This window comes from Sinocyclocheilus rhinocerous, unplaced genomic scaffold, assembly GCF_001515625.1.
Source record: "Sinocyclocheilus rhinocerous isolate Xijiao unplaced genomic scaffold, SAMN03320098_v1.1 scaffold2420, whole genome shotgun sequence".
Classification (NCBI taxonomy): Eukaryota; Metazoa; Chordata; class Actinopteri; order Cypriniformes; family Cyprinidae; genus Sinocyclocheilus; species Sinocyclocheilus rhinocerous.
The window spans coordinates 137,118-150,369 of NW_015629430.1; the positions used below are offsets into that span (position 1 = coordinate 137,118).

General features: G+C 35.1%; 1 protein-coding gene across 1 annotated transcript in view; it reads right to left on the minus strand.

Annotated features, from left to right (window-relative positions):
* Positions 1 to 10,861, minus strand: part of LOC107738887 (mitochondrial basic amino acids transporter-like) — a 16,724-nt gene extending 5,863 nt beyond the window's left edge. Inside the window, exons 1-2 of the transcript XR_001639943.1 lie at positions 10,799 to 10,861; positions 10,297 to 10,696 (exon numbers count right to left, since the gene is read on the minus strand). The gene's annotated coding sequence lies outside the window, so the exon portion shown is untranslated. Of the gene's footprint in view, positions 10,697 to 10,798 lie in introns of the transcript that reaches the window.
* Between the last annotated feature and the right edge of the window lie 2,391 nt (positions 10,862 to 13,252).

The following is a 13,252-nucleotide window of genomic DNA, read 5'->3' on the forward strand; positions in this document are numbered from 1 at the left end:
GAATGGATTTTTATCATTGTAGGGTGGTTGTGTCCACACACTAAGATACATTTATATGCAAACACCATGTAAAAGTGAATTTTGCATCCATTGTCTACTTTAAAATTGAAATATAATCTTAATTCAAGTGATGAAGGATTTTGAAAGTGTGACAGTAATCAGTGTTGAGTACTACTGTAAGGTTTACCCTGCCTAGTTTACATGTTTGAAAATGATAAACAGTTGAAAACATTAGAAATTTAGAAAAGTAATCAAAAAGTAAATCAAATGTAATCAGTTACATTACTTTAATAAAGTAATTGAAAAGTTATACTACTTATTACATTTTAAGTAGGGTAATCTGTAACCTATTACATTTCCAAAGTAACCTTCCCAACACTGTTCGTATTACAGAAGCAAATCTTAACTTGATTTGGGATTCTTATCCTATCTTACAAAATCGTATCTTATCTCTAGTTAGGAAATCTTAAATTGCATTATCAAACTCGACAATCCACTCTCAGGTCTGTTACCAAGCAACCAACATTGCGCGAGCTGCTGATGAGGTAAACAAAATAATAGAAGATACTTCACTTTGAAAATCGCCTTTTGCAAAAAAACGTAACACCGTGTCTACACCGGACGCGACAGCTGTCGTGTCGCGCCACTCCGCAACAGCTAAAGTCTGTCTACTGTACAAAGCGACCATTGAAAATCATTTGAAATTTGTGTCAGCATGTCATAAATAGAACGCGGCAGCAGTTTACTGTCGGGGATTTGTCGTTGTGCGCCGCGCCGCAGCCAGTGTAGACAGCATCACTGATTATAATGAGTTCCAGAGGCATCATGCCCATTCAAAGTGAGGGGGCACATGCCCCCTCAGATTTTTGAGCCAAGTGGATTTTGAATGCAGCTTCCAAAAGACAAAAAAAAGCCAATTCATATTTTCTATATTTAATACAATCACACCGGCGTGATTAAATCGTTCAGCGCGTCATATCATCAGTTGCTAAATTCAAATCTGCGTTCGCTGGCGCTGAGCCAGATACAAATGCGTTTTTACAGCACTGCGCATTATAACCAATCACATACGATGCTGTTGAGCTTATGAGTGCAATGGCCAATCAGAGGTGTTCAGATGAGTCATCGCTAAAATGTCGGTGTTTTCTTCACTCGCTCGCTGACTGAATACCTCTTTCTGGCGAATTCTCTCGTCAGAAACAACAAAGTGCAAATGTGTGTCTACGAATCTGTAAGATATTAATTTAATAGTGTACCTGTGCACTGAACAGCTTCAGTGATTTTAATGGGAGTTTTTGAGAGTGCTTGAACTAGACTGTCAATGAAAATGTTCTTTGCTCTCTTCCTGTACAATGAAAGTGTTATGATTAGTAGACTAACTTGCAATGTTTTTACTCATATTAACTTTCAATGTTAAATTCACATTAAATATAAAGTCAGTCGTATTAAAAATATGTTATGGCATGACACCCATATCTGTTAATTAAGTAAGCAGACAGGTTTTTATGCATAGACTAGGGTGAATTGCCCTAAAGTGGGACACTGCCAAATATGGGACACTTAAGGTTTCGTGTCTGTAGCTCCCCTATAAATACATGAATGCCAGTGAAACTATGGGTTACCAAAGCTGTGGTGTCATGTGATCAAAATCACATCCTCTCTCAAATGTACAGTCATAAATGAGGGTGGAGGAATCATCAAACTGTGAAGACCACCCAAAGGTCAGTGACAGAGTTTTGACAAACTTGATATTAAGGAGTATAAATTAACTTTAAACAAAACAATCCTGCTACTTTTTGGCCTAATGTGCTTATTAAATGCGTGTCCATCAAAAAATAGTATAACTTTGCATGTATAAACTGTGGTTGTATGTGTTTGTTGGAATAGAGAACAGTCAGGAATTTTCTATCTACATAACATAACACAGGTCTATGATAATAGTTGCTTAATGTCTTTATAATAAATGCATCAAAACTATCATATTGTATTATTTGATGTTATTATCATCCATATTTTATCCATCCATAACCAAGAGAATTACTAACTTTTAAGATTTGACTATTCTACATGAAAGGTGATTTTGGCCTTTTATCATAGACTTATCAGTGTCCCACATTAGGAACACAACTGTCTTACATTAGGAAGCTGCAGATTTTCTCAGACGACTTGCACTAAGAGCACTAATATGTCTATCATTTCTTTTATGAATGTGTTATCTGCATTTTCTCTTTTGATTTATTTAGGACACATCCTGGGGTTTTTAAAATGGTATTGGGTGTGGATTTAATGTTTTGGCTACACATTATTTATTGCTCTTTTGTTGGTTTTGATTGCTTTTATTGTCCTCATTTGTAAGTCGCTTTGGATAAAAGTGCCTGCTAAATAACAAAATTTAAATATAATGCAAATGTACAACAGTGTTTCCTTGGTTACCACTGAAAACAAAGCAGCTGCGCTTATGAACAGCAATGATACAGTGTTTCCTTGGTTACCGCTGTAAACAAAGCAGCGCTGAACTTATGAACTTTAATATGCATTATACAGAGGCAAGATGAAAAGAAAAAATACCATCTAAACTTTTCTAAAGACAGTAAGTTCCCCTCAGACATGCATTCATATAAACTCCTACACCTAATTGAATCGCGATTTGTTTAGCATCTCAACCGATTTGAATCGTCACATATTTGAATCGATTTTCAACCGGCTCGCGGTTAATCGTTACATCCCAATGTAACACATCTTCAGGGTCCTCCAAGAGTCTTTCTACCATTAAACATCTCCGTTCTTCATTTTCAATTATTAATAAATGTAATACCATTGTTGGACACTGCAATTGTAAGCGGTTTTTCAGTTAGCTTTCAAATCATTTTGAAGTTAGGACAGCTGTGGGGCTGTAAATGGCATAAAATGATAAATAGATAAACATTTATAAAAGACTATATTTGTGGCAATCGAGAATAATAAAATGCATAAGTCTTACCAACTATACTTCAATGAATTATATGCAATAATTTAACAATATTTTACAAACAAACGATAAAATTACTTAGTATTAGTAACTAATAATATATAATAATACATTTAAATCATAAATATTAATAAAGTCAAATATAAAATGACTAAAATATTAATTCAAATATTAGAACAAAAAATTAAAATATTACTATAGTTTCACTTTAAACATTATTATAGTTCAAAGTTTGTGTCTGAAAAGGATTGTCACCCAAAAATTAAGATTGTTAACATTTACTCAGCCTTGTCTTTTAAAGGGGTCATATGATGCGATTTCAAGTTTTCCTTTCTCTTTGGAGTGTTACAAGCTGATTGTGCATAGATAAGATCCCTGAAGTTGCAAACACTAAAGTCTCAAAACCAAAGAGATATTCTTTATCAAAGTTAAGACTCTGCCACGCCCCCCTAAAACGGCTCATTCTAACACGCCCCCACATATCTACATCACCATGTGGAAATATTTGCATAATGCGCCCAAATGATCACGCAAAGAAAGAAGGCGTGGTTTCAGGAACAGCAGTAGTGTTGATGCAGCATGTCAGGGAGACGCTGTGTGTTTCAGTGCGAAAGCAAAAGCACTTTATTTGGATCACTTACAACAGAACAGCAATGCATTTTATGGACGACCGTTTCGTGAACCTAGGAGAAGAGGTCATTCTGCCTTTGCTATGACAATCTGGCGCTTCTGAATCAGCTACTGTTTTGTTATTAGTTTAAGTATTTGCTATTGACTGTTCAAATGCGGAGTTTTGCGCATAGTGTGTGTGTGTGCGCGCGCGCGCGCGCGTGTGTGTGTGTGTGTGAGAGAGAGACAGGGTCACATCACAGTGGAGTCAGCTGTCTTAACCGTGGCTTGTGTACTGCAAACACATACCAGCTTCATCACTGTGTCTGTCACGCGACTCTGTTCCCCTTTCGGGCTCTGTCTTTACATTTATTTTGAAAGATGAAGCTCGCGATTATGGTAAGGGGCGTTACATTTCCGACGAGTGCTTGCGGTGTTCAGCCAATCACAATGCACTGGGTCAGCTGGCCAATCAGAGCAGACTGCGCTTGTCGGAAGGAGGGACTTTGTAGAAAACGAAGCGTTTGAGAGAGGCGGGGCATAGAGGACCTACAATAATGTACAGTATTTGAAAAATAATGTGTTTTTTGAACATTAAAGCATGTCAACATATTCTGTTACACCAAATACACAAAATAATGATCTTTAAAAAAGCATCATATGACCCCTTTAATGTCATTCGGATCAGGAAAAATAAAAAATACTATTTTTATTTTTACGTAATTGAGAAATGAGTAAAACTAGTGATGAATATTAATTCAAATATTTGTAAAATAACATTTAGCATATTGTAATAAAATAAACAACAAAATAAATTCAATTGTGTGTGATTTTTTTTTTTTTTTTTATATATAGGATTTTCAATAAATATACAATGGTAAGTCTTGTGTATTTGGTATTAGTACTTCAGTACTACATTTAAGTATTATTTTGGGGTGTATATATATTTTTTTGCATCAAAAAGATTAAAAAGAAAATCTGCCTCTTATTGCTTGCCTCTTTAAATACTTAAGTGCAATTAAATGTTTTGCTTTAGCTGTCATATCTTAAGTGTAGTTACTTAGTAGGGCTGTGCAATATATCGAAATTATCGAAATATCGCAATATGCATATCGCTACGGCTTGCAATATTTAAGTTCACAGAACTGACTCAGCAACAGCTGAGTAAAACTGTTTCATCTGAGCATGTGGCACTTTAAGCATTATCGTATCGCATTATTTAATGAGTTATCGCATATCGCATTTTTCTTCTATATCGCACAGCCCTATTACTTAGACTTTGAATTGAGTAAAATGCTTGACATATTTTCTGTGCTTAAACTGAAGTACAGTTCCTCAGGACTTTTGACACCCTTGGCCACACTTACACCGCAACTGAACGCGACCCAGATTGCAAGTTTTTCCCACGACACAGATCTGGTTTTCGGTGTAAGTGTGAATAGCCACAAAAAATAAAAAAAATAAAATTACATATTTTTATATATATATATATATATTAGTAATATGGAACTCACTATATTTTACTAAAGTATCAAGAATAATTCTTTTAAAATGTAACTAAATAATATTAATAAAGTGCAAAATAAATAAGAATTTAAATAAATATTGATAAAAGTGTTTGTGAGTGTAGGTGTTTGTTCTGTAGTTAAAACCACTGAAGTTTCCACTCACTGACTCTTGACGTATGATGGACTGGAAACAGTGAAAAGTCCCTCGGTAAAGCGGTTTATCCACACTCTGGACCTGAAGACGAACCTACAGGAGAGACAACCTGATTACTTCAAACTAGTGCTGGGCGGTATGACCAAAAATTTATATAAATCAACAGGTGTTAAGCATATTTTCTACTGATTGAGAGGAAATACTGCAGTATATTGACTTAGAATGCCCTATTTTACTGTCATGATGAGTGAATATTGTAAAAAAATACCCCCATGAAAACAAGAGCTCGTTCTTCAGAGTTTCTTTTGAATATGGAAACAGGTGAAACACCATTGTGGTCTAGTGGTTGAAGACCAGCGCTGGTTGCAGCCTAGTTTTAAACCATGCAAGAAGTGATCCAATAACACATTTACAGTAATTCACTTCGAACAAAACCAACTATAAAAATTTATCTATCTACCTATAAAAAAATGCATATGCCTAAAAATATAAAGAATTAAAAAACAAAGGCATATTATTAATAATTTTCAATTAAGTTCTTCAAAGTAGGGCCTAAATATTCAAGACAAGTAAAATAAGAAAGAAGCAACAAAACAAATAAATGAATAAACAAATAAAACCAAACATACAAGTGACAAAAAGATTACTTTGTTTGTGTTGTTTTACATTTTTTACATCAGTATTATTAATTCAAGTCAGAAAATTAATTAAATACATGTACATGTGATGCACTAAATAAATAGTTAAATGCAAAAATTATAAAAAAAAATGTATCAATCACTCACCCTGAATTTGTTTTAGTTAGTTAGCAATGCATTTCTTTTAGTAGGAAACACAAGCTACTAAAATAAATAGCTAACTATAAATATAGAGTATAAAATATAGGTGCAAAATCTTTAGAAACAAGCTATGAGTGATTATTTTTAATTATTTATTTTTAGAAATGAGAGCAGACTGAGCAGTGCTTATCTGAAACAAAAATAATGGAGATCTCAATGAATGTAAAGCAGTAAGCCTGAACAGATAAATTCACACTAAATAAATAAATAAATAATACAATTGTACTGAAAAACGGCCACATTCAAAATTTATACTCAAAATTAAATTATACTAAATTATTAAATCAACTTACCAATTTATTGTGTATTGTGTGTGTGTGTGTGTGAGAGTGAGAGAGAGTGTGAGTGTGAGTGTGAGTGTGTGTGTGTGTGTGAGTGTGAGTGTGAGTGTGAGTGTGAGTGTGAGTGTGAGTGTGAGTGTGAGTGTGAGTGTGAGTGTGAGTGTGAGTGTGAGTGTGAGTGTGAGTGTGAGTGTGAGTGTGAGTGTGAGTGTGAGTGTGAGTGTGAGTGTGAGTGTGAGTGTGTGTGTGTGTGTGTGTGTGTGTGGTATCGGCCATCCCTAATGAAAAGTCTATTAAGACTCTTTTACTTTTCTTCTTCTTCTGTTGTTATGTTGCACATTGGCAACATATTAGTGCACTGCTGCCTCTCACTGGTTTATTAATGTAATTGGTTCCTTTGTGGCTACTTGAATATTTTAAGTAAGTGTCACTCAAAACAGTAAGTCAATTGTTTTATTTGCCTTGAAAGTAGCTGTAACTTAATAAAACCTAGTAAGTGTAACAACTAAGTAAAGATAACTAATTAAATCTAAGTAAGGTAAACTATTGGATTTTACAGTGTAGAAAAATAATAATATAAACATAAATGAACAGTTAGTTGCATCACTACTTTTAGTTAGTTACCCTGTTGGCAGAGAAGCGGTATGATGTGCTTTCACAAACTGATTTATTTAGTAACAGAAGTCATTTTTAAGTCATAGGGTTCAGCATGAAATGGATAGGATGGAGTAAAGTGTCACGACAGATAGCAAGCTCCCTGCGTTAAACATCAGCCAAAAATAGCAATGATAACAGTTTGCTCGCTTGTTTTAAGAGAGTTCCTAAGAAATCAACAGCCGGTTCAGATGACAAAGCACTCGCACTCGAACAACACGAGTTGATGATTACTAACCTTAACCGTGTCAAACGGATGTCCGACGAGGACCCCGGCAGCACCTGCACAGAAAAGAGAAATATGAGTTTAGAACGCTTAGATATTGAGCAATATATATTGTATACCTATGGAAATAGAATAGAATAGTCACTTAATAAAACGTTTAAAAAGGTAATTGCAGTTTTTATCTCAAATTCCTGACTTTTTCTCTGAATTCTTAGTTTAGTTTATTTTCTTATATAGCACATTTCTACTGCCTTCAGAGCTGCCCAAAGTGCTTTATAATGGGTTCACGAAAACCAAACAAACAAAGACCATAACAAACACAACATCTTAAAAAAGAAAACATACATTACAACTTGCAATTCTGAGTTTATATCTTTTTTCTCCAAAAGCATCTAGCAATTCTGAGTTTATGACTCGCAATTCTGATATTTTTTTTTCGGAACACATCTCGCAATTCTGAGTTTGTCTCGCAATTCTAAATTATGACTCACAATTTTGAGTTTATATACTGCCATTCTGACCTTTTTTCTTCTCAGAATTGTGAAAAAAAAAATCAGATATACTGCTTGTTTTTAAAAATATATATACATGTCAAACAGCATTTTAGTATGAAACGTTTCCTACACTTGTGTGCTGCATTGCCACATGACCACATTTAGCACATAAAACTGTTATAAGCACAGCTGTAAATGAACAACAGTGTAAATTCTAGGATCTTCAGTGTTTTATTTCCATCTGGTTGGATTTAGCACAGCAACACAGTCAGTCATTGGCTGGCAATCATTGAAAGATGCTAATGTAGGACTGGAAATCTCACAGGAGATATATCTCAGTATCTCACAGGGTATTACATATCAGCGGTTACTGCTCCAAGCCAAAGAGACCAATGACGAGTTCACATGTGCTCGGGCTGATGGGAGTCAGTGTGGACCGAAGGCGATGGTCCATCCTGACCAATCAAAACGAGTCCTTTACGATAGACTCAAGTTGTCAGATAGGGCCAAGAGCTGACTTTAGATGACAGTGATGTTGTGCAAAACCCAAAAAACACATACATATAGTAAGGCTACAGAGCAGGGCTGGGTGACATACAGAATATATTCACAGTACTGTATATTTGCTGCTGATACAAAAACTAGGCTAAACTTGATTTAAAAAAATATATAACTCTGAGAGTCTTCAGAGAGATGTTTTAATAGTCAGTAAGTTTGATTAATGTTGAATGTATTTACAAATCGGTGCACATAAAAACATTAAATATCATTATTCCTTGTGATAAAAAAGGCCTTGAATGTTTAAATAGACTGATTGCTTTTTCCCAGCTTTCTTTTTGTATCGTGTAAAAATGTTAACAAAAATTCTCTGTGTGGCATGTTTTATATGTTAAAAATAAATTTAAATATTTTGATATTTTATAGCATTAAATATCATTATTACTTGTGTTGCTCATTTAGTGAAAAACGGCATGAAAAACATGCCTTGATTGACTGATTTAAAGAATATATTTTTAACCCAACATGTCTTTTATATTTATTATCTTTAATATCATATATACAGTATGCGAATAGTTATACTTGCATATATATATATATATATATATATATAAACAAATAATAAATAAATAAAAATAAGATTTATATATAGATATGTATATTTATATAGTAGTTATAAATAACAAATAATAAAATTAAGATATATGCACAAACATTAATACATACATTTATTTCATTAATTATTGAGTGTGTGTGTGTGTACACTCACAATAATAAACTAGTAAATAAATAAATAAATAAGGTCTATATTAGTATATGTTTTTATGCATATTAGTACAAGTTGGAAAAATACTTTTCAGCTATATTTCAGCTCTTGTTAATAAGCCACAATCTAATTATTAATTTATAAACTTAGGGAAAATGATGCTCTGGGCTCATAATGACACCTGTTATCCAGCTTTTATGAAGCACTGTGTCTGTAATATGAAACACGAGCCGGCAGGAGCATCGAGAGTCGTGGCCCGTCCCGTGGCTGGGATTGGCTCCCGCAGGGGTGTGTGGGACACCTCTGTGTTTGACGGGACATGGACAGGCGTTTGGGAGGGGGCTATTCTGGGCTCTTCCGGAAAACACATTTCACAGCAGCTCATGCATGACTGATATTCACAGAAGAGAACAGGACGACTTCAACGAGGCTTGTAGGCTACATATTCAATTAATGTCAATCATGAGGAATCAGTCTGCACTCTGCACACATTTGAAGTATTTCTAACTTATATCATATTCAAACAATCTGTGAGTGAATCTGAATGCGTTTGTTTAGTACCCTGAAGGCCTGAGGCCAATATTCAGATTTGCTTATCAATAGTTGATTCTTAAACGTTCACCTTTTCCTCTCATGTTGGTTACAGACTCGCTATCCGTGACCAAATCTGTCCAGTTAAGTGCTTATATGTGACCCTGGAGCACAAAACCAGTCTTAAGTGTCAATTTTTCAAAATTGAGATTTATGCATCATCTGAAAACTGAATAAATAAGCTTTCCATTGATGTATGAGTTGTTAGGATAGGACAATATTTGGCTGAGATACAACTATTTGAAAATCTGGAATCTGAGGGTGCAAAAAAATCTAAATATTGAGAAAATCATCTTTAAAGTTGTTCAAATGAAGTTCTTAGCAGTGCATATTACTAATCAAAAATTAAGTTTTTATATATTTACGGTTGGAAACGTACAAAATATCTTCATGGAACATGATCTTTACTTAATATCCTAATGATTTTTTGCAATAAAAGAAAAATGAATAATTTTGACCCATACAATGTATTGTTGGCTATTGCTACAAATATACCCCAGCGACTTAACACTGCTTTTGTGCTCCAGGGTCACATTTTCTGACTATAATGTATCTGCATTAGAATAGAATTTATAATGAATGCTGAATAAATAATAAAAAGCAAACTGTATACTGCACAAACAATACCTATTCAAATTAGTTGTAGAAAACTTGTATACACCATAAATACTGTACATGTTACAAACAACCTTGTAACACCTAACTTTTTGATGCTACATAAAGATTGAGGGACCACAGAGACTGATTCATTTCAGTGAGCCATGTGTATTAAAGACATACTGTGAGCCACACATTCATATCAACAAGTCCAAACATTAGCATATAGAGTCTTCCAGAGTTGAGGAAACATCAATTAAGTCCACCAAGTCCATCAGTTCATAGATATGACCATAAGTAGCATTTTGTCACAGTGAAATCAGTCTTTAAAGTGGAAAATATGAGACCAGCAGTCCTTAAATGAAGCAAGGAAGAATCGGAACCAGCAAACAATTCATCCGTTTGTTGATCATAGAATAAGATGAGTAGATGTTTGGATGAAGACAATTAGCCCCTTTTTGTCTAGGTCCTGTTTATATCGGTGCTGTTTCCTCTCTCATACAAGAACCCTCTGCATTTAAACAAACATACAATCAACACGTGTTTAGTATTAACCCCTAACAGAAAGCATATTTACAAACTCTACATACATACAAAACAATGCCTTACTTACATTTGAGAGCAAGAACAAATTGTTCCTCAAATCAGGGCACCAACAAAGGACAGCAAAGGTGAAAACATTCCATGTGCTTAACACACTACTTCCTCCCTAATGCTACTTCTTTACCCCCTTTTAGGCAAATGAGCAACTCAGAATACAGAGCGCCCCCTAATGATTGGCTGGTTTTGTAGGTTGACATAGGGCAATGTGGCTTACCACCTCTTGCACAGTTACTCCTCTAGATAGGGCATCGGGCACCACATTACATGATCCCTTCCGGTACTTTACCACAAAGCTGAAACCCTGCAGTCGTAAAGCCCACCTGGTCAAGCGTGAGGTTGGTTTAGGGTGATTAAATACCCAAGTCAGTGCAGAATGGTCCGTGAGTACTTCAAAGTTCCTTCCCTCCAAGTACTGCCTCCACTTTTCCACGGCCCACACTACTGCAAGACATTCCTTCTCTGCGGTAGAGTATGACTTCTCTGCTCCATGCAGAAGTCGCGAAGCGTAGGCAATGACATGTTCCGCCCCATCAAAATCCTGTGTCAATACAGCTCCTAATCCTATATCGCTGGCATCCGTTTGCACACTGAAATCCTTGGTGAAGTCAGGAGGCATTAAAACTGGTGCTCGTTGTAGGGCGTACTTAAGATCATCAAAAGCACTTTGACATTCAACTGTCCAATTCCAAGTTGCATTCTTAGCCTTTAGTGCATATAAAGGGGCTGCTCGCTCGGAGAAGTGGAAGATGAAACGGTGATACCAACTTGCAAGACCTAAAAACCTTTGTACCTCTTTGAGATTCTTGGGTACGGGGAAACATTCCATGTGCTTAGCACACCACTTCCTGCCTAATGCTACTTCTTTACCCCCTTTTAGGCAAATGAGCAACTCAGAATACAGAGCGCCCCCTAATGATTGGTATAGCTATAACATGCAAAGAACTACTGGGAACAAATGTGACAGTAAAACTGTTACAACCTAAAAGGTGCTTTGGCTCAAAATGATATGATTTCTATGGAAGCTTGATAGAATAATGAAAAAGGTAATTGACTATTTATCTCATAATTTGTGCTTTTTTTCCCTTGCAATTCTGAGAAAACAAATGCAAGAGTTTCGACATATCAGGATTACAAGATCGAAATGTGAAATTTGAGAGGAAAAGTCAGAATTGCTTGATATAAACACAACTGTGAGAAAAGAATCTCAGAATTGTGTGATAAAAAAGTGCATTTACCTTTTTATTTATTTATTTTAAAAACAAAACTTGAGAAACAAAGTCCCAATTATGAGTTTATATTTTGCAATTCTGAGAAAAAAGGTCAGAATTTAAAAAAGATCTTTTTGAGATAAAAAAAAGTAGCAATTTTGTTGCAGAAGCAAACTTCCATAGTTTTCACCACAAAGAAAAATGTTGACATTGTAACAACATTTAGAACGTTCATCATTCAGCAGCAGTAAACCAGTCACAATGTAACACTGCAGACTTCAAAGGCGACAGAGCGGAATTCCATCACGTGACTCGACTACCTCAACATACAGTTCAACAACAACAAACTGAATTACATTTATAGAAAACCAACAGCTAAATAGAAGTTACAGAAAATACGATGGATGGATGGATGGATGTTCGGACGCCCATTTCCATTTTATTGTTATTGTTGTTAGTGTGTGTGTGTTTCTGTTAAACAACTGAAGCCTTGTCGAAATAATAACAAATAAACTATATTGTACAATGACTAGTCTCTCTTTTATTATTTTAGGTAACTCAGAGTGATGCTCCTGATGTTTTTTAAAATGCCATAATTACGTCTAGCCACTTTTATCTGCAGAACACTTTACACTGAAAACACAGGGGGAACAGATTTTTCCAGAGGCCTGAGAAAAGTGGTTCCCTCCCAGTATATTACCTTCTGAGGATTTATAACACAACACAGTGATACTGGTTATGTTTTTCAATGTCATAATTACCGTATTGACCCGAATATAAGACGATGTTTTTTTCTTGGAAATACATCTGAAAAAACGCGGTCGTTGTTATTCTTCTAGTTATTTACCAAAGGTGGCGAATTAATTGAAAGTCTCGCACATTTGCAGAAAATACACTATATTGCCAAAAGTATTGGGACCCCTCTTTCTAATGAACAGGTTTGACTACTTTAGTCATTTCCATGAGTACAAATCGTAATGTTTAAGCATATAATGCTACTCTAGGGAATTGTGTGCTTCTAATTTTATATGGAAGAACTTGACTGGTCTGCAGAAACCTTGAGCCAAAAACTCATCAGCAAACACCAGTGACTTGTACACATGGATACGGTAATTTTAGACACTTCCAAAACTGGTGCAACAGAGATGGAAATACAGTTTTTAAATACATGAATTATGTTTCCATCTTTGTTGCCACAGTTTTAGAAGTGCCTTTTTCTGTTCTAAAGAAGGGGGTGTCCCAATACTTTTGTCCAT